Source organism: Anomaloglossus baeobatrachus, chromosome 1 (genome assembly GCF_048569485.1).
Source record: "Anomaloglossus baeobatrachus isolate aAnoBae1 chromosome 1, aAnoBae1.hap1, whole genome shotgun sequence".
Lineage (NCBI taxonomy): Eukaryota > Metazoa > Chordata > Amphibia > Anura > Aromobatidae > Anomaloglossus > Anomaloglossus baeobatrachus.
In genome coordinates, this window is record NC_134353.1 from 391,654,163 (window position 1) to 391,673,534 (window position 19,372).

At 42.6% G+C, this 19,372-nt stretch overlaps 1 protein-coding gene across 1 annotated transcript in view; it reads right to left on the reverse strand.

The window, feature by feature from the left end:
• The window catches only part of LOC142293687 (one cut domain family member 2-like), a 301,217-nt gene that overhangs the window by 17,814 nt on the left and 264,031 nt on the right, over positions 1 to 19,372 (reverse strand). The gene's annotated exons all lie outside the window — the stretch shown is intronic.

Sequence of the window (19,372 nt, forward strand, 5' to 3'; positions counted from 1 at the left end):
TAGTGACAGCTCAGCTGATCGTGCTACTCACCTCATTTGCTGCGTGGAGCAGTGGTTCCGTGGTTCCGTGGATTACGCCAGACATGGAGGGCTTTTTGGGGCTTATTAAATTGGTTACGAGGGAATTGGTTGTCTTTTTTATTTCTAATAAATGATTTTTTCAGGTGTGTGTGTGTGTTTATTTACTGTAATATACAGATTAATCATGGAAGGTTTCTCGGGGAGACGCCTGACATGATTAATCTAGGATTTAGTGGCAGCTATGGGCTGCCAATAACTCCTTATTACCCCGATTTGCCAACGCACCAGGGCAAATCGGGAAGAGCCAGGTACAGTCCCAGAACTGTCGCATCTAATGTATCGGCAATTCTGGGCGGCTGCTGACTGATATTGTTAGGCTGGGGGGCTCCCCATAACGTGGAGCTCCCCATCCTGAGAATACCAGCCTTCAGCCGTATGGCTTTATCTGGCTGGTATTAAAATTAGGGGGACCGCACGCCGTTTTTGTTAATTATTTAATTATTTATTTCACTGCACAGTATACACACGCCCACCGGCTGCTGTGATTGGGTGCAGTGAGACACCTGTCACTCAGCGTGGGGGCGTGTCTCACTGCATCCAATCATAGGCACCGAAAAGCAGGAAAGCAGGGAATACGAGATTGTTTAATGAGCGGCCGGCTTTTTCAAAAGAGGAAAAGCCGCCGGAGTTTAGTGAACTGCTGTGCAGCGCCACGGCAGTGATCGGGGAACGGTAAGTATAAGAGAGGGGGGAGACTGACCGACAGACTATGAGAGGGGGACAGACAAGACAGAGAGAAACCGACATACAGACAGAGAGACCGACTGACGGACTGAGGGAGATAGAATGAAAAAAGAAAAATGACCGACATCGCTAGTAAAAAGCACAAAACGTGCATTTTGGACATCGGAGTGCCACACAATGTTTTCACGTAAAATCTTTCATGTAATCTCAAAAAGTAACATACATCAGCTCTATCTCACTATTGGGTATGTGCCCTTAACATTTCCGCCATGAAAATTCATTTTGGTGTCATTTTGGAAGGTTTTCTGGTGAGTCCGTAAAAATGGCGTAAAACTCGGATAAAATTGTTCACAGCTGTGACTTTTGAGTGATAAATGCTTCAAGGGGTCTTCCCCATGCTGTTGCCATGTCATTTGAGCACTCTTCTAAGACTTTTGTGACATTTTTAGGGTTTCTACATGCTGCCGGGGGGTCATTTCATAAAAATACTCGGGTCTCCCATAGGATAACATTGGGCTCGGTGCTCGGGCCGAGTACACGAGTATCTTGGGATGCTCGGCCCGAGCCTCGAGCACCTGAGCTTTTTGGTACTCGCTCATCACTACTATCAAACCAACCAGGCCACATAGCAGCTTACCTTTGGCTACAAACTGGCAGTCACTTCCTTCCAGACTGGAGTCCCACACAAGCCTCAGAATATACAGTACAGGGTAGAATGAAACACCAGACAACAAACTTTGATTAGCTTCAGTGCTGACATCTCCCACAGCTTAATTAGACTCCAAAGAATTGACCTCCCCAAAGATAAAGGCACTCGGAGACCATGGTAATTTAGCAATATCTCTGCAAAGCTTTGCAGGTTGTTTTTTTCCTACCACAATGGCCTCATTCAGACATCCCTTTTTTCCACATTTGACAAATAACAATCAAGTATCTTAGTGGATTTTCAGCAGTTTCATCCAAGTTTCAGCAAAGTTTGGTCCAAGTGTGAATCAGTTTCTCTAATTTTTTCCTTTCTAACAGTATGTGAAAGTTGGGCCACATTTGGATGTCATCTGAGTGCTGTATGATTTGGCACCATGGATTGGGACACTAGGGAGGCATTTGGGAAGGATCAGTCGACTATTCTTTCTGCATGTTCTGTAGTTTATACATCTGATCCAGATTTTATTCAGATCTCTAATGATTTGATGACACTACACAAAGTAGGAATCAAGCTGTAGTGGAATATACGTAGCTTGGAAGAATATTGAAAGCAGCCATAATATCTAGGGGTCTTAGAGTACAAATTTTTCCCACTTTGGGACGAACACCATCCTTTCGGAGCATATGGGCGGAGGGCCCTATCAGTTCCTCTAACACTATTATTGTCACACTGTACAAAGGCTAGTAAGATGTAGTACATCTTAATCCCCACTAGGTGGCAGCAGAGTAGTTAAGGAGAGACAAAGAAAGACTGTAATGGAAAGACAGCTGAAGTACAGCAGAGTAACTTCAGCAGGCAGTTAACAGGCGAGCCACCCGGGGGCAATAGAGTAGTCAAACAGTCAGGGTCTAGCCAGGAAAGTCGAGTCACAGCAAAGGGAGGATCAAAAATCAAGTCAGAAAACAGAACCGAGTCATAAGCCGGGAGATCAGGTATGCAGAGGGAAACACAAACAACAGACAGGAGCGGGAAATCAGGGACCGGGACAGGCAGACGAACGGGGGAGGGTACAAGTCAGGATACAGTAGTAGGGAGGTAGGATATATACACTCACCAGAACTAATATTCAAGCTGCAAGGCAGACATATCACTGGCACTGAGCCATAGGTAGAGAGGCAATATATAGTGTCCTGGGATCCTGAACAAGGCAAGGGAAGTTAACCCCTGACATGACCAGGCCAGAGCTGGGTGTAACCAGCAGCAGGGAAAAGCCGGCCTGAATCATGACAATTATAAATATGTTACTGGATCACGATAGGGAATTGCTTATCAACATTAAAGGGAATATTAAAACATTTAAATCTAAACTCTGTAAATTTGACCAGATCAATATGGTACAGTTGTTTTTGTCTAAATCGATGGACTGTTTGTACAAATTTGAGGAGGATATCATCCAGGGCAAAAAATAGAAGTTTCAAAGAAACAGACAGGATTTTGAGAGCGGCACAGCCTTCAAGTGGCAACACAAGAAACGCATGTCAACCCTATAATTTCTACACAGCCAAAAAAACCCAATAACAATAGGACTGATAAAAATAATTGCTGACTTGAAATCTTTATTATCATCAGAAAGCAGAGATGCAGACCTTGGACCAGGAGAGGAAACAAAAAAAAGGTGCCACATTGAAAGGTCTGCCATTGCCACATGAAGTCAAGAGTTGCACCAGATGCAACTAATATCTGGTTCATGTTCTCTTGAAGACACATACACGGATTTCAATTCATTCCGATTCATTTATCAGACCATGTCCTGTCTTCTATTGAAATTGCGGTTTTAAAGCGTGGTCTTTCTTTTTCACCCATACATAAATTGGAAAATTCACTCTTGTAAAGGGTCTCTTCTTATTTTGTCAGAAGTTAGTGCTCCGGGTCATACACAAACATCCAAAAATTGTGGAATGCATAGCACAAGATGAATGGCAGATATTTTGAGACCTATTAGACTTACTACGAGAGAATGGATCTCTGCAAGGTAGGACAGCTTTCTGTGCCTCCCCCGTGCCAGCAGCCGTGCTGCTCGGATCTGGATCTGTGGTATGGCTCGAGGGACTCTACCGGACCCGGGGGTCGCGTGGACACTTCGAATAAAAGGGGACTTTTTTGTACGGGATTTGCTGTAATCAGTCTGTGATGCCACCCACGGTGTGTGGTGAGATGTGGCACCACCGCTGCTGTTATGGGGTACCCGGGGGCGATGGGATGGCAGCTGGATATTAACCCCTCCATGGGTAGGGATGGTTGCCCCAGGGCCCAGGGTTGTGCAGGGTTGCAGGGACCAGTAAACTTACAGTTCGGTTGTCCTGGTGCTGGATGAGGTTGCACTGATGTGTGGAATCATTGGTTGTCGTGGTGCTGGATGAAGTTGCACTGATATGTGGAGTCAATAAACACAAAGTCCTTTTGGTAAACCAAGGTATTGGTGGCCGGCCGCAGACGGGCGTATCTGATCCCACACACGGGCTAGTAGTCAATGTCTCTCTCCTCTGCACGCTTTGTGTTGTGTGTTGAGAGAATTAGAGACAAGGCACTCTCAAATGGTGATACAAACAAAGAATTTATTCCATAAGTCTTAAAGCAACATGTGACGTTTCGGCCAGGTGGCCTTCATCACACAACTTGTTATTAAGACTGTCAGGGGAGTGGTAAAGGCAGTGGTATCCACCACTATGCTGCATACACAGGGCATAACAGCCGGGCTAGTAGTCAATGTCTCTCCCCTCTGCACGCTTTGTGTTGTGTGTTGGACCTCCCAGTGTGAAACACGGGGGTCTGCTCCCGGTCCTTTGGTTGGAAGCCTTGCCCGCTGACGCTGACCTGTGGGATTTACAGGGCCCTGGTGGATGCCCTATCCCTCTCGGTGGGTGGTTGTCTCTTTTTGGGACTTAGGTTGGGACAGGACCTATAATTCTGCCCTCAATTGGTTAATTAGCTAGACCGTTGGTTTCGGTCCTGGCTTCAGGGTCCAAGTACCCCCTCTGTGCACGGTTTCCGGGTCGGTTCTCCGGTGTCAGTACCGGCGGGCTACAACCCTGCCCTGGTCAACCTCGGATCTCCGGTAGCTGCCTTCCCGTCTCCTGCTGACACTGGCCACTGTCTGCCACCTAGCCAGTACGCCAGGGCTCCAACCCCGATGCCTGTCAACTGCCACCTCCAAACTCCTCCACTCACTGACTGCCTGACTTAACTGCAAACTCCAAACTGACTGCTTTCCCGCCCCCCGGGTTCTCCAGACTCCTAGGTAGGCGTTTCTCATCCGCCTGGTCCGGTCCGGTGTGTCTGTAATACCCAAAGGGGGGTGGCTAGGATTTCAGGTCGGCTGAATGTAACCCTGTGTGGGAAGGTGTTATGCGGGGGCCTATCTGTGTGACTACCTGGTTTTACTAGGGCACCACATTTCCCCATAAGGAACCAATCTACAATTTCACCACCATTATCCTTCGTGCCATATGTTTCCTTATTCTTTGAATTGGTAAAAGCAGACATTTTGAAGCTGACAAATCTTACCTGCAAGATTCTGAATCTTAACACAGCTGAAAACAAGCTCTTACTCTACTTAAAAATAATGATATGTTACTTATTAAAGAAGCAGATAAGTGGGGGAATGTTGTGCTTTGACCTACCCCCTTTCTCTGGTAGAAGCACATAGGCAGCTATTTAATCTACTTTTCTACTTAAAGCTTCCATCGGATCCAACTCCTATTTTTTCAAATAATTAAAATTTATAGCGGCCCTTAGACATGTCATTATTACAATCCAAGAAAGAAACTATCTATGGGTGGGGTCACCCATGGCCTCTACCTTTTATATGTTACCAAAGGTTCACAAAAATATCAGCAAATCACCAGGGCACCAAATTGTGACCAGCATCGGCAGTCTATGTGAGAAGGCTTGTACATATATTGACTTCTTTTTACAACCTATGGTTAATAAACTACCTGCACATGTGAGATATATCACACATTTTATCAAACAAATTCAAGACAGTCCCATAACCCCTGGATGGTACTAAGTTACAATTAAAATTGTGTGGTAACTGTAAATCGAGCTGTGCCATTTATGATGTATGCCCTTGTTCAAAGGTTTACGTTGGCCAAACATCGCAGGAACTGACAACGCATTCAGAAAAACTTCTCCACCATCAATTTGGCAGCTACAAACAACACAAAAGGAAACACGCTTACGCCAGTTGCGGCACACTTTTTATTTCGCCACGGGGGCAGCAGTAAAAATATACGTATTGGGGGTTTACAGAGACTGCAGAGGAACATCAGGGGAGGGGACTGTAATAAACAGCTTCTCAGATTTGAATTCAGATGGATTTTCAGTCTTAAATCAGTGTCTCCTGCTTGCCTCAATGAAGAACTCTTATTTACCAGTTTTGTGGGGGAATAATTCTCCTCCAAATGTCTTATTTATGATGTGTCTCTCTTTACAGTTTTATGAAATAATAGAGATGATCATGTGTTGTTAATTATTCTTCTTAGATCCCTGCCATAGGACATTCTACAAAAAATGTCTGGGTGGATCCCGAACTGTGGACTACATGTAGCATCACTCCCTCCTATGTGCTGTTATTCTCCATATTTCTTTCATGAATTCATAAGAATTGACTTTTAATTGTTTTTTTCTGTGTGATCTATACTACCACTGGACTTCTTTAATGTATCTCCTGTTTATAGACATACTTTTGCAATTTATGTATCGCAACTGATATGCCAAAGTGTAGGGACCAATAGGGGTTTCATGGGATCTGTGCTTGAGGCTATGTCTATGCTGTACTCCTCATGGTAATATTGTGTATATATATCATTTGATATTATATATGTCTTTAGTATATACAATTAGCATATGTGTGCATTACATTATATTTGGGGTACCTGCTCTATGTTCACGCCATCTTTGCCTGTGCTGACTGAGGCTTATTGCGCATGTAATACGAGACTACATGCCCTTGTTTAGTGTATGCTGGCTAGCTCACTACTGTTGGTCCCCTGCGCTATGCCTGCCTTAGCTTTTTAAGTCCCACCGACTGGCTTTACATTACGCATGTATCACTTTATTTGTAATTCTCCATGTATTCAGTGGGGCTTGCACAGAGGCCTAATGAGTATTGATACCAACGGACTGGACTTAGATGCGCTGCGCATGCACCTGACCTTTTGCGATCATTTCCTGGTCCCCAGCTTCCCCATTTACTGCCACCACTTCCATCGATAAGAATTTACTTTAATTTAGACACTATGTAAACTCTCAAATTATGTCATCCTGATGCATTTTCCTGATGAAGCCATAATGTGTATGGCGATATGTGTGGAATGGGATATAGGGTGCTTTTTTCACCAGAGACCTGAGTGGCATTTCCCTGATCTCTGGCAACTCTAGCTTCAGCATAGATGCATTCATTCTACTTATACACCTTCATCTACATTTGGGAACATTTGTGTATATATTATCACTGTACTGTATATATACTATTTTGATATTGGATTGTTTCTCAGGTCTCCTTTGATGTATATTTGATACCTGTATCTGATTTTAATGTTTTACAGTGTGTTGTTTACATAGTGTTTTTACATTTTTCAGTTAATAAAATTTAGTAGGTGTGCATATCCTTACTGCAAAACTTTCTTTCTGTTTTTTTTTGCCATACAATTTTGTGCATATTATAGCACCCTTTAATATTTATTTGCACCTCATTTTGGCTTTCACTGTACGATTTTTCACTAACCCATAGACCTGCATTGCATATGTACATCAAACATGACTTCTCGAAAATAACAGACATGTGAATGACCCCACAAAGTGTCACAGCTATGAGTGCGCTCTGTGAAAAACACAGATATCACTCGTATGTGACAAACAAACATCTAAATGAGGCCTAAAGTCTCAGATGATCCGTGCCCTACTACTCCAAACGTACTCCAAACCCTGCTACTCCAAACGTACTCCAAACCCTACTACTACTTAACAGTTGCTGCAAGTCTTCTGATCTGCCCACTATCAACATGGAAACCTTAGTATAGAATATAAACAGCTCTCTAGTAGACTACAAAAACATGCCATGATATTTTCAGCCATTTAAAACATGCCACTGATGAACAATCTAAAGCAAAATGACTTTATTGGGCCAATCATAGGTCTTTCTTACACTACATAGATTAAAGAACTTGGCACTTTAATGTGAAGTATACAGTGTGTCCACCCATATCCTGTCCACGGCCATTAACTTGAGAACAGTGGCAGCTATAGGCATAGAAGTGGTGTCTAGGTATAGTAAAGTAGCCATGCGCTATGCAATGCAATTGCGCCACCTGGTGGAAAACAACGGAGTTAGCATTTTTATCTTGAAAATGGAACGAGATAGAGAAAAAAAGTAAAATACAAAGTTGTAGGGCATCATCAATTCAATACGAATAGACACCTTGCATACAGAAATGCTATGATTAGAACGTGTAAAACTCACAAGGCTGGGGACATGAAGTGATACCTCATGGACACCTTCCTACAAGTCATTAGGTATGGTGGTTGCGTGGAGTGGCCTCCACGCTCACCTGACCTGACCCCATTGACGCTCACCTGACCTGACCCCATAGGACTTCTTTCTGTGAGGTCACATCAAACAGCAGGTGTATGAGACCCCTCCACAAACATTGCAGGACCTACGACGACATATCACAGATGCTTGTGCAAACGTGTCACCTACCATATTGCACAACGTGCAGCAAGATACAGTATGCTGTCCAGAGTCCAGATGTGCATTGCAGCTGACGGTGACCACTTTGAGCATCAAAGTTAAATGAGCGCCATATGCGTGACCAGCATTCAATGTTTTGGGGGCGGTCATGGGTTTCATATCATAGCATTTCTGTATGCAAGGTGTCGATTCGTATTGAATTGATGATGCCCTACAATTTTTGAATTCACTTTTTTTCTCTATCTCGTTCCGTTTTCAAGATAAAAATGCTAACTCCGTTGTTTTACCCCAGGTGGCGCTATAGGTGGTTTCATTGCATAGTGCATGGCTACTTTACTATACCTAGACACCACTTCTATGCCTATAGCTGCCGCCGTTCTCAAGTTAATGGCGGTGGACAGGATATGGGTGAACACACTGTAGATAAGATTAATTTATATGTAATCCAAAAAATGATAATGTTATTTTTCCACCAATGCAGATAAGGGCTTGTTAACCATACTGTGAACTATTCTGTGAACAATGAAAAATAAATAAAAGTCAAAAAACATATTTTATATTTTTCATTAATCCTGCCATGAATTGTATGGCCTGTTCAATGCATGAAATCTGCAATGGGCTAATCCTCTGGCCTTTCCATGTGGAAGCTGTGTAAAAACAACTCTGGAATCTCTAAAATCTGACAAGTGTGAACATAGCCCTGTAAACTGAAAAGCACTCATAAAAATATTGTCCCAAGCAATGAATTTTAAACAAAATTTTTTAGTATGGCTTAATAGTAGCAAAAAAAATGTGATTTTTTTCACAAATAGAAATTCAGAATAACTGTTTTTAGTAGACCTAATTTTCTGTCTGTTTATACGTAACTACATTTCAGTCTGAAAAAGGCTTTCTTGATGATCAGTCATTGTTTCTACATTTTGCTGATGCTGCACTACATAATTTTTCCCCCATCCATCTTATTACAGCTGCATACAAAGAAAATCAATCACAGCTTTGAGCAGATGTAGGTATGGTAGAATTCAGAATGTGATACATTGCTTGCATGCATTCATTTGCTGATTAGCATAGCCATTATAAAGCTGGACAAATGACACATTTTGGATACATACACCTTTATAATATTTATATTAAACAGCAATTATGGGCAGGGCAAGACTGGGACTGATAAACAGCCGTGTCACATAGCCTGCGCCAGCCCCCACACAATATTACCTGTAACGCAATCCCAAATATAGAGTTTAACATGTGCCAAGCGTGGAACCTAAACACAGAGCCAAAACCAATCTGATCTCTCCCTCCACTGACGGCATGTAACAGCACTCAGAATGATAAAAAATGCAAGACATCAATACCATAATACATGCCGAGCTGTGTTGTACAGGGCATGTGGTCTCTCATTCTGAGGGTCCTGAGCTCTCATCTCAGCACACAATATTCTGCATGAATGATACTCCATGCTAGATATATGCAACGATTTTTTTTTAAAGGGGTTGTCCGACCCTTATACTGATGGCTTCGAACAGATATGATTAGTTGCATAGCAGAACAGCACAGCTCCTTCACCTGCATAGTGGCTGCAGCCGGGGACTGCAGATCCTGCTATTTATTTGAATAGAGGCGAATGTGCAGAATCAGCTGTAGCACCTATAGAGTTGCTGTTTCCATATGCAACTGATCTCATATCTCCGACACTGGGAACAGCTGACTGACGGGGATGCTGGCTGTCACACCCCAGCCAATCTGGTATTGATGACCTATCTGAAGGATACACCATCAATATTAACGTGCCGGCCAACCCCTTTAATAGGGGTGGACGGCTAGCGACAGCAGTGGTCTACTGGGAATCTGCCAGATCATGAATCCAAATTTGATCATACATACACAAGAATCATATGCGGTATATTCACATGCACTTGTGAACATTTATATATACTGGAGATCAATATTAGAGAACAGCACACAATTTCCTAAATGTTAAGGTCATTGTGATTATATTCTAACATGAGTAAGATAGCAGTATTTTAATCTTATTTCATAAATTGAATTTTTTCAAAAGCACATAATAAAAATGTAAATGAGATAAATGCAAAGGAACACTGATCAAAATTTGAGAACATTTTCCGATACCTGCAAGTCCTTAATTATGTGACAAACCCTTTTTACCTGGCAGCCTAACTTTCCAGTTTGCACTGACTTTGCAAACATGGTGTACCATTCCAAAGTGATTGAAACCCAGAGCAGCAGGTTGTATAAATAATGGCGAAAGGGGTGACCTTATCAGCCATAGCAAGAGGATTTGGTAGTTCCAAGTCTGTGATTTTGAGAATATTGTATCTTTACAACATTACAAACTCTTACAAGTCCCCCCAACCAGGCTGGTCACCCTCAAAAGAAAAATGCAAGAGAGCACATGATAATCGTTTCAACACTGCAGCTGGAATTGCTCTCCAGTTCAGCATTGAACAGGGTGGGGATCTGTTTCATCATAGAGTGTTACGATGTTTAAGAGCATTTGGACTGAAAGGCCACTCTGCAGTGACCAAACCCCTCATTAGCAGAAAGAACCAAAAGGCTAGACTCACCTTTGCTAAGGAGCATGTTGTGTGGATAGAGGAGAATTGGTCCACAGTTCATTTTAGTGATGAAAGGAAGTTTAATTTATCTGGATTTGATGGGAAAGATTATGTTCGTTGACAAACTGGGGAAAGACTGAACCCAAAGTGTGTTAAGAAGTAAGTGAAAGGTGGTGGAGGAAGGGATATGGTTTGGGGAATGTTTTCTGCAGCAGGAGCTGAACCTCTCATACAGCTACATGGCAGAGTGAGTGCAAATGTGTGCGTTCATCACTCTAGCAGCAAGAAATTTTCATGCGGGACAATGCCCCCTGTCAGACAGCAAAACGGGTAAAGCAGTTCCTTGAAACAGAAAACATTGAAACAAGGAAATGGCCAACTCAGAGTCCTGATCTAAACCCAATAAAAAAACCTCTGGAAAATTCTTGGTGAAAAAAGTTATGGCCAAGAAACCCACAACAATCAAAGAACTGTGGAAGAGACTGAAAGAAGAGTGGACCAAAATCACCCCAGAGGAGTGTGAAAGACTAATGAGGTCCTGTGGCCACAGATGTGCTGAAGTCATTCAAAGCAAAGACCTGTACATGTCCTACTGATTGGTGACTGTTGTCATGTAGTTAAAATCTTTCTCTGTGCTACAGTCATTGCCGTTCTCTAATTGTGATCATCATGTTTTGGGCAAAATAAAGGTTTTATGTTGACAAACTATGGATGTTTTGTAAAACACTGTTCCAGTGGCATGGTGTACCCATTGCAAGAAAAAACCTTAAAATGTTGATCAATGTAGATTACATTATTTCTGAAAAAAAAAACAAGTGATCATACATTGTTCTCTAATTCACACAGGGCCCGATACATCAATGCTTTAAGGCTGTTATTCTGGCTTAAAAAAGTTGCATAATTTTGGCGCAACTGACATCTGAGCTAAAATTTTGCAACTTTGGGCATTTACTGTGCCATTTTTTCCCAGCTACAACAAAATGGACAAAACTGGGGCAGGACGGGGGTGTGGAGACACTCTTGTTAAATTCAAGACAGGCAGTAGTGTCCTCTATATAACAAATCTTACTCCTGCAAGGATTGGAGTGGAATTTGTGGTGAGACACACACCACTCATCCGAAACTCTTGATTCATGAAGAGGCGTGCACCTCTTCATGAATCAGGAGCGTCTGATTCCAGCACATCTGCTCTTGAATTGTGCACATAATATATTCTGTATATACACATTATTACAGCCAATATGCAAACAATATGAGTACATACACTGTAAACAATAAATGCAATATTTCATAAACACATTATACAATATATACAATATGACATATACGGCACCCTGCATACACAATATTTCCATGTTTCCCTGAAAATAATACAGGGTCCTATAATATTTTTGGCTCTAAAAGAGGAAATAGGGTTTATTTTAAGGGATTGTCTTATATTTTGTATTGGTGTCAGTTGCACACATTTCAGCATCAAATTTGCACTTCCTGGCAGAAAACCGCACTGAAACGGTGTCAAAACCATTGTTTTGAATTTTTGGGCCAAGAAATGCAAGTTTGGTGATGACATTTTTACACCATATTCTCCTCTTGGCAAAAAAACCCCACATCAAAACAACATGCTGTATAATGCGGTGGTGATGCAACGTTTTGCCAGGAGGTGTAGAATGGGTGCAGAAATATGGTGTCAAAATTTCAGCAGCAAATCTGCATCTGTTGGCAAAAAAACAGCCGTTTTCTGCCAGGAGATGCAGGTGACGTCACTGAGTTGATGAGGTCACCTGGAGTCAGGTTACCTTTGATCACAGGTAAAGGACCATGGGTACTTCCAGCTCTGTCCACAAATAATCTGAGTGATGTCCGCTCATCACTGTGGCACAGTCTCTGCCTCAAGCTCACAGCAGGCAGTCATGGTTCTATGGCCACATGCTGTGCTTTCAGATGTAGCTGCAATTTTTGTGGGACCTTGTCTGGATTACATTGGACCTAGGTGTTTTTGGGGTTACTAAATTGGTAAAAGAGGGTGTCTTTTTGTATTTTATTTCAAATTAAGGATTTTTTGGTGTTTGTGTTTCAATACTTTCACTTACAGATTAGTAATGGAGGTGTCGCATAGATGACTTTCATTACTAATCTAGGGCTTAGTGACAGCAGTGAGCTCCCATTAACCCCTTATTACCCTGATTACCACTGCACCAGAGCAATCGGAAGAGCGGGGTAAAGTTCCGGGTTTGTCACATCTAATAGATGCGACAATCTTGACGGCTGCAGGCTGATATTTTTAGGCTGGGGGGGCTCAATAAGCATGGGTCTCCACAGTTTGAGAATACCTGCACCCAGCTATTAGACTTTATCATGGCTGGGTATCAAAATTGGATGAACCACTTGCTGTTTTTTCAAATTATTTATTTAAATATTAATAAAAAAAGCTAATGTGGTTCCTCTTATTTTGATACACCGCCAAGATAAACACACGGCTGGAGGCTGCAGCCTGTAACCATATGTTTTATCTGTGATGAGTATCACAATATGAGGGGACCCTACGCTAATTTTTTAATTTATTTTTATACCATGATATAGATTCGCTAACAGGGTCTGTGATTGCAAGCAGTCAGACGCTGTCACCCAGACTGGGAGTGCGTCTGACTGCAACCAATCACAGATGCCAGGACTGCCGATGAGTAGTGGAAGCAATGCATATGCATAAAGATAAATGAGCAGCCCGAGAAGAAAAGTGACCGGCCTGAAAGCAGTTACAGTCGCATCGGAGACTCAGTAAGTACAATGCACTTGCTCTAATCCCCCTATGTGATCTACCACCACTTTTAAGCACTGGATTGTGGCACCCACAGACTTACAGTTAGGTCCAGAAATATTTGGACAGTGACCGAATCTTTATGATTTGGCCTCTGCACGCCGCTATTTTTGGTTTAAAATTAAACAACTGAGATGCAATTGAAGTGTAAACTTTCAGGTTTAATTAAAAGGGTTGAGCAAACATATCCTGTGAAACGTTTAGGAATTGCAATCATTTTTCTACAAAACCTCCTCATTTCAGGGGTTCAAAAGTAATTGGACAAATTTACTTTACCATAAATAAAATGTTCATATTTAATTCTTCATAGAGAATCCTTTACAGGCAATGACTGCCTGAAGCCTGGAAGCCACAGACGTCACCAAATGCAGGGCTTCCTCTTTTGTGATGCTTTGCCAGGCCTTTACTACAGCTGACTTCAGTTGTTGCTTGTTTGTGGGTCTTTCTGCCTTAAGTTTTGTGTTATTTATGTTAAATGCATGCTCGATGGGGTTCAGAACTGGTTAATGACTTGGTCATTGAAGAATTTTCCACTTCTTTGCCTTAAAAAAAACTCCTGGATTTCTTTTGCAGTATATTTTGGGTCATTGTCCATCTGTACTGTGAAGTGCCATCCAATCATCCTTGCTACATTGGGTTGAATCTCAGCTGTAAGTATAGCACTGTACACTTTAGAATTCAGCCGCATTCACATCTTCAGTCACATCATCATTAAACACTAGAACCCAGTGCTATTGGAAGCCATGCATGCCCATGCAATCACATTGCCTCCACCATGTTTTACAGAGGATGTGATGTGCTTTAGATCATGAGCCGTTCCAAGCCTTCTTCATACTACAGATTGATCTTAGTTTCATCTGTTCATACAATGCGTTTCCAGAACTGGGCTGGCTTCTTTAGATGATTTTTGACAAAGTCTAATGTGACCTTTCTATTTTTAAGGCTGATTAATGGTTTGCACCTTGTGTCACTCAGAAAGTCTGGTCTTTATGGTAGACTTAGATACAGAAACACCCACTTTCTTAAGAGTGTTTTTCACTTAGGAAGATGTTATGAAGGGGTTTTCCTTCACTAAGGAAAGTATTGTATGTTCATCCAACACAATTGTCTTTCTTGGACATCCAGGCCTCTTTGAGTTTCCATGCTCACCAATGTGCTCATTTTTTCCCCCAAATTGATTTGGCCATCCCTAACATTTCTGCTATCTCTCTGATGGATTTCTTCTTTTTTTCAGCCCAATGATGTTCTGTTTCCTTTCTATTGAGAAGTCTTTTGACTGCATGTTGTGGGATTACAACAAAAGCTTCCAAATGAAAATGCCACATCTGGAATGAGCTCCAGACTTTTTAACTGCTTAATTGATGAAGGATTAATGAGGGTATAGCCCACATATCCCATTAAAGATCTTTTGAGATAATTGTTCAATTACTTTTGGTCCCTTTAAAAAGAGGCAGTTACATATTAAAGAGCTGTAATTCCTAAATCCTTACTCCAATTGGATGAAAATACTCTCAAATTAAAACTGAGAATATGCACTTAAAATAGCATCCGTACATTCCTTATCCAAGAAGCTGCAAAAACCTGCCCTTATTATCTCCCGCCTGGATTATTGCAACCTCCTGCTCTGTGGCCTCCCTTCTAACAGTCTCACACCCCTACAATCTATTCTAAACTATGCTGCCCAGCTAATCCACCTGTCCCCCCGCTACTCCCCGACCTCTCCTCTCTGCCAATCCCTTCACTGGCTTCCCATTGCCCAACGACTCCAGTTCAAAACACTAACCGTGACATACAAAGCCATCCACAACCTGTCTCCTCCCTACATCTGTGACCTAGTCTCACGATACTTACCTGTACGTAACCTTCGTTCCTCACAAGATCTCCTTCTCTATTCCCCTCTCATCTCCTCTTCCCACCATCGCATCCAAGATTTCTCCCGTGCCTCCCCCATACTCTGGAATGCTCTGCCACAACACATCAGACTCTCGTCTACCTTGACAAGCTTCAAAAGGAACCTGAAGACCCACCTCTTCTGACAAGCCTACAACCTGCCGTAACCCTCAGTCTGATATAGCGCCGCACAACCAGTTCTACCCTAACCTACTGTATCCTCACCCATCCCTTGTAGACTGTGAGCCCTCGCGGGCAGGGACCTCTATCTTCCTGTACCAGTCTGTGCCTTGTATTGTTTATGATTATTGTACTTGTCCCTATTATGTATACCCCTTTCACATGTAAAGCGCCATGGAATTGATGGCGCTATAATAATAAATAATAATAATAAAAATAATAATAATAATAATTACATAACTGTATATTGAAAATGTTTTGGTAAACAGGTAAAATCCCAAAATTTGTGTCACTGTCCAAATATTTCTGGGCCTAACTATATATAGGGACCGGCATCCAACCAGATATCCGGGATCAATTCTGGGCTGGAGCTATTTTTTTTTTTAAGTCCGGTTAGTCCCACTGATCCTGGATATCTGCGAGTTCGCCCATCACTACTCCTAACTGGAGCTGATCTTATTCCCCTCTCCCACCAGGGAAGGAAGGGTTTGGAGAGATGGAAACACAGATGAAGACAGACAGAAGAAAAAACAAAACTCTGACACGCTGCTATCATGGTCATTTCCCTGCTGTTTTGAGACTAGTGACAGCCATAGGACTGGAACCTCCCATCACCATCTTGACTCTTCATTTAAACAAAGTTTCCTTTCCTTTTGCATCTCATGAGTTATTTTTAGGTTTTGTTACCAGTAGCTCTGAGCAGGGCAGGTCAGCCCAGTTAGGTTAAATACTGGAGCCTTCCCAGCAGACCTTGGTGCTGTTAGAATCATTGCTACTTTGTCCAGCCTGGTGGAAGGAACTGCTGAGGTTTTGTCTTCTGCCCATCCAACTGCTACTTTAGAGTTCGTCTTAGGTTTGGTGTTTAGTAGCCTTCTGTTTATTCCTCCAGTCTGACATTCCTTTCCCTCCATGTTTATTAGTTTAGTGGGGAGTCTAGTGTACTTGTATGCCTACTCACTAGACAGGGTGAGTTTAGGGCCAGCTGAGAGACGCAGGTATCCTGCTCGCCGACAGGTTGAGGGAACCTGTATGGAGACGCTAGGGAGCTCAGGAGTCAGCTTGAGGTAAGTGCAGGAGGTGCCCCCTCACACTGCTCCATAGCGGCAGGGACCTCCGTTGTATTGTGACCCCAGTGTGTTCCCCTTTTTGTGGTGTTTTTTGGTAGTGCGTCAGACACCCGTTGGTCTGATCGCATGTGTAACGCGTTATATACAGACACCAAAAATGAAAGAGTTAGGAGAAAAGTAAGAGCAGTAAGGTAGCAACTAAAAAACAACAAGATTTAACTCCACACCCACACACAACAAATAATACAACTACCAGTTAGTCTGTATCACAACACCTCACCAAACCAACTAAGATAACCTATAGCTGGCACTAATGAAAGTGTCCAGTCAGCATATATATAGGTGGAAAGCAGATGTGATTGGCTTTCTCACAACATGTGATCAAAGATGACTTACATGCAAATCAGCAGAGATTACAGACTTCAGAGACATTATCAGGTAAAATGTCAGAATCAGTAGTCTGCACAGATCTTGACACTGCCACGACAGGTGGCGAAGTTAGTAAAAACTTCCATGTGATAGTTTAATTTAACAACTTGCTGACCACATATCTTACAAAGATTGGATTGTCCACATATGACTCTGCAAGGATGTTTTAGAACATCATTGCCTAGTCAGCAGCTGCATAGAGATTGTGCTTCTGCTCAAGGGAGAGTTGACTTTCCGAGTCAGCCGAACTCCATGTAATGAAGGCAAAAAGGGTTTATTACTGATCTGCCTTACATACAAAATTCACAATTCACGAGCACTGTGTATACAGTTTAGGAAATAGAAATATTGCAAGGTGCCAGAGGGGAACAGGAACGACTAGATCTTAGCCTACCCACATCAGTTCAGTGAAGGTAGGAGACAGATTTGCCATGTTAGGCTGGAAACACACCTATGCGTGTAAAATCGGTCCGACTAGGCTGAAATAAACTCTGCTGATTTTAGTTCACGTTAGGTGAGAGTGCAACGCAAGTGCGATGCTTGTTTTGAATAATTTAATGATTTGACTCGCGTGTGTGTCACGTTTGCGATGCTAGTTTCCTGCAACATTTTAACAAAATTAATTCGATTACACATGTGTCAAATAATTAACTTTTGGAAATGTGATGTCACATTCATCTGTTGAATATTGAATGAGCGAAGTTACTGCCACACTTGCAAATTGGAACGCTGGTGCGCGTGTGTGATCCTTCTTTTAACACGCTTCCATAGGAAATCATTGAGAAAAATGGTGTGAGAAACTCGCAAAAAAGCAGCATGCTGCGATTTTTTTCTCAGTCCGATTTGGACTGAGAAAAAAAATCGCAAATGTGAGCTGAATCATTCACTAACATGTGTCCGACTCCAATGCGAGATTTTCTCGCATTGCTCTACTGCGAGAAACTTGCAAGTGAGAAGCCGGCCTAAGGCTGTGTGCACAAGCATTTTTGCTGTTCATTCTCATGTTTTTCCTTGCAGATTTTCACAAATCTGCAAGGATATCCTTATGGCAGTAAAATGTATGAGAATCCTGTAGTGTTGTGCACACGTTCAGGATTATTTACTTACAGATCTGGTTGCACAAAAATCTGTTAGCATGTCAATTCTTTTTGCATTTTTTGGCTGCGTTTTAACCATTGAAGGCAATTAAAAAATACATTAAAATGCAGCAAATCATGACAAAAAATGAGGCGAATTACAAGAAATGCTCATTTTTGTTGCCAGAACAAGTAAATTCGGTTACTTGTCTGTAACCAAATCTGCAACGTGTGCACATTGCCTCACTTAGACTAATATTGCCCAGTTTCAGTGGAAATCAGCTATTAAAAAAAGTATTTTAATCTTTGAAATTACTCAAAGGTCTTTACTTCCATTATGGTACTCAGGGCTGTATTTTGCCTTCGTGCTGCCCTAGGCACTTTAAGTGGTCGCGCCCCTTAGTGACAACGTAACACTGAGTTTTCGCACACGACATCTGTTTAAGGCAGATCTTCTCTGTAAAACACTTTAAAAAGTATCAATGAGAAACGAAGGGCACTAAACCCCCCAATGGGGATCACCACAGGCACATCAAAACATAGCATGAGTATAAAATATTCCCACCACACTGTCCCCACTTATATACTGTGACTGTCACACTGCCCCTAATAAACTACACACTGCCCTCCCTTATAAATTATACCCACCACACCTTCCTCGATTATGAAATATGATCTGCACATTGACCTCACATCATGCTGCCCCCTCCTCACAATGTGTCATGCATGCTGCCCCCTCCTCACAATGTCCCATGCATGCTGCCCCCTCCTCACAGTGTCCCATGCATGCTGCCCCCTCCTCACAGTGTCCCATGCATGCTGCCCCCTCCTCACAATGTCCCATGCATGCTGCCCCCTCCTCACAATGTCCCATGCATGCTGCTCCCTCCTCACAGTGTCCCATGCATGCTGCCCCCTCCTCACAATGTCCCATGCATGCTGCCCCCTCCTCACAGTGTCCCATGCATGCTGCCCCCTCCTCACAGTGTCCCATGCATGCTGCCCCCTCCTCACAATGTCCCATGCATGCTGCCCCCTCCTCACAATGTCCCATGCATGCTGCCCCCTCCTCACAGTGTCCCATGCATGCTGCCCCCTCCTCACAATGTCCCATGCATGCTGCCCCCTCCTCACAGTGTCCCATGCATGCTGCCCCCTCCTCACAGTGTCCCAT